A 3,057-nucleotide genomic window follows, 5' to 3' on the forward strand; every position below is an offset into this window, starting at 1 on the left:
CACTGCTACCTACCACTGCTCTATATCATCTCTCACTTTCCCTCCAATAATCCATACACAACAGCCAGAGTGAGTCTGTGAAAGCTAAATCCTATCATGACATGTCCTCGCCATCAAAACCTCCACTGGCTCAGAATAAAAGCCAAAGTCCCTGCAATGACCCCCCAAGTCACTACATAATGTTGCCCCTCTTCATCTTACCTCATGTCCTATTGTGCTTCTGGGCCTACATTCAGTTTCTCTAAAAAACCTGTCACATTCCCATCTTAGGGCCTTTGCCATGGCTTTTCTCTTTTGCTAGAATGCTCCTCCCTCAGACCTCTGCATATCCAACACCCTCACTGCCTCTAAGTTTTAAATGCAAGGTTTCTCATCCTCAGCACTACTAATATTTTGGGCCAGATAATTCTTTGTTGTAGGGAGCTGTCCCATGCATTGTAGGATGCTTAAGAGCATCCCTGGCCTCCACCCAGTAGATGCCAGCAGCACTGCTGAATCATCCCCTAGTGATTACAACCAAAAAGGTCTCTAGACATTGCCAAATGTCCTCCACAAGGCAAACCCCCACACCCACAGTTGAGAGTCACTGCTTTATTCAAATACCTTCTTCTTCATGAAGCCTAGGTTAACCCTATTTAAAATTACAGCCAGTACTCCCTTCAGCAGCACATATACCAAAATTGGAACGATACAGAGATTTAGCATGGCCCCTGTGCAAGGATGCTACAAATTCATGAAGCACTCCATATTTTTATAATTTCAAAGGATAAACACAAAATTTGCTACTTGTAGAATCATGATTTAACTCCTTACCTCTAAATAAACTTAGTTAATATTTTTAAGTTCTAGAACAACAAAAAAAAAGTACAACCTATGCTTCCCCCAACCCGAGAATTTCTTATCCTCCTGATCCTGCTGTACTTTTCCGTGGCACTTATCTTACTCTGGCTGAGCTGCTAGAACAAAAATACCACAGACTGAGTGGCTTATAAACAAGAGAAATTTATGTCTCACAGATCTGGTGGTTGGGAAGTCGAAGATCAAGATGCTGGCAAATTCAGTGTCTTATGAGAACCTGTTTCCTCACTGGTAGCCATCTTTTCACTGTAACCTCACATAGCAGAAGGGACAAGGTAGCTCTCTGGGGTCTCTTTCACAAGGGCACTAATCCTAATCATGAGGGCCTAATCACCTCCTGAAGACCTCACCTCCTAATACTATCACCTTGGGTGTTAGGATTTCAACATATAAAATTTGGGGTAACACAAACATTCAGATTATAGCCACACTTGTCACCTTATAACATAACGTACAATATACTTTATTATGCTTTTTTAAAACTATCTCTCTAAAGTGTAAGTTCTACAGGGAAGGGATAGATTTTCTTCCTTATTGTATCCTAAGCACCAAGAATAGTGTCTGGCACTTGAAAGTACTCAATAGTATTTGTTGAATTAATAAATGAAAGGAACAACAAGGATAATGATAGAGAAGACAAGACCAAAACAGAAAAGACAAGAAGATGGAAAACATGCTGAAGTGACAACTGAAGCAAGATGAAAGAAGCTACATCTGGATTGCCTATAAAGGGGGACCTGATAAGATACAAGGCTGATCTGCTCCACACAACCCAGGCAAGACTCAAACCTGAAGATACAAGTAAGGCACAAGGCTAAAAAGAGGGTCTGATTGAAAGCCTAGACACAAAACTGGTAAACATCTTCATCCTACCAAGAACATCCATTTTTCTGTAGCAAGAGACTGGAAATCTTTTTCCCCCGAGAAAATGAACCCACAAAAGCTCTTAGTTTGGAGATACCAGGCACTGTTGTAGTGGTAGAGGGGTGGAACCAGGAACATTCCATGCAGATCTGTATTCTACATGGTTGGAATCCCACTCCTCTGGGATGCTCCAACTCTAAAAGTCCAGCAGCCAGGCAAGAAACTTGGAGATAATTCTCTCAAGAAACTGAATAGTCCCAAAGTAAAGATCTCCTGAGACACATATGGGGGACACCCCGACACAATCACTAGCAGTAAAGCCAAGAATCAACAAACCCACTCAAGCTGAACTGCCAATCAGGTTTTTAACACCTCACTCTATTTTTTTTTAAGTTTATTTATTGGGGCACCTGGGTGGCTCAGTTGGTTAAGCATCCCACTTCGGCTCAGGTCATGATCTGAGCTTCATGAGTTCGAGCCCTGCATTGGGTCCTGTGCTCACAGCTAGGAGCCTGAAGCCTGGAGCCTGGAGCCTGGAGCATAGAGCTGCTCAGGATTCTGGGTCTCCCTTTCTCTCTGCCCCTCCACCACTCACAGTGTCTCTCTCTGTCTCAAAAATAAATAAATATTTTTTAAAAAGTTTATTTATTTTCAGAGAGAGAGAGAGCACAAGCAGGGGAGGAACATTTTGAGAGGAAGACAGAATCCCAAGCAGGCTCCACATTGTCAGCACAGAGGCCAATGTGGGGCTCGAACTCAGGAACTGAACCATGAGATCATGACCTGAGTTGAAATCAAGAATCAGAAGCTTAACCGACTGAGCCCCAAGGCCTCACTCTTAAATATGAACAGAATAGTCAACCAAGTATCACCAGCTGTTTGATTGAAGTCTCAATTGTGAAAGACAGTGACAAAAACAGGAAAAAAATTCCTGAAGGAAACAGACAATTCAAAGAACAGAAAAAATACACACACACACACACTTAATCATATTACTAAAAAGAGAACAAGATGTGATACTAAAGGAACAGAGAAGAAGAAAAACCTTTTGAAAATTAAAGGTAGCACGGTAGAAAAAATTTCAATGAAGATGTTGTCATTTATATCAAGAAAATTTCACATAAATGAAAACAAAAAGGCAGCGATGGAAAATAGGAGAGGAATGAGTAACACATTATGGAATCAATCCATGAGGTCCAAAATCCAAATAATAGGAGATACAAAGAAAATATAGAAAATGAGGGGAAGGAGGAAATAATACAGGAAAATTTCTGAAAGTATTAGCTTCCTGACTGACAAGGCCTAAAATGTACCCACCACAATGAATGGGGAAAA

The 3,057-nt window shown here is 41.2% G+C and overlaps 1 non-coding gene across 1 annotated transcript; it reads left to right on the forward strand.

Moving 5' to 3' along the window:
* Positions 1–650: 650 nt before the first annotated feature.
* On the forward strand, positions 651–753 carry LOC123595500. The gene has a single exon (XR_006711202.1). It is a non-coding gene; the product is annotated as a U6 spliceosomal RNA (small nuclear RNA).
* The last annotated feature ends 2,304 nt before the right edge of the window (positions 754–3,057 follow it).

This window comes from Leopardus geoffroyi, chromosome X (genome assembly GCF_018350155.1).
Source record: "Leopardus geoffroyi isolate Oge1 chromosome X, O.geoffroyi_Oge1_pat1.0, whole genome shotgun sequence".
NCBI classification, from domain to species: Eukaryota; Metazoa; Chordata; class Mammalia; order Carnivora; family Felidae; genus Leopardus; species Leopardus geoffroyi.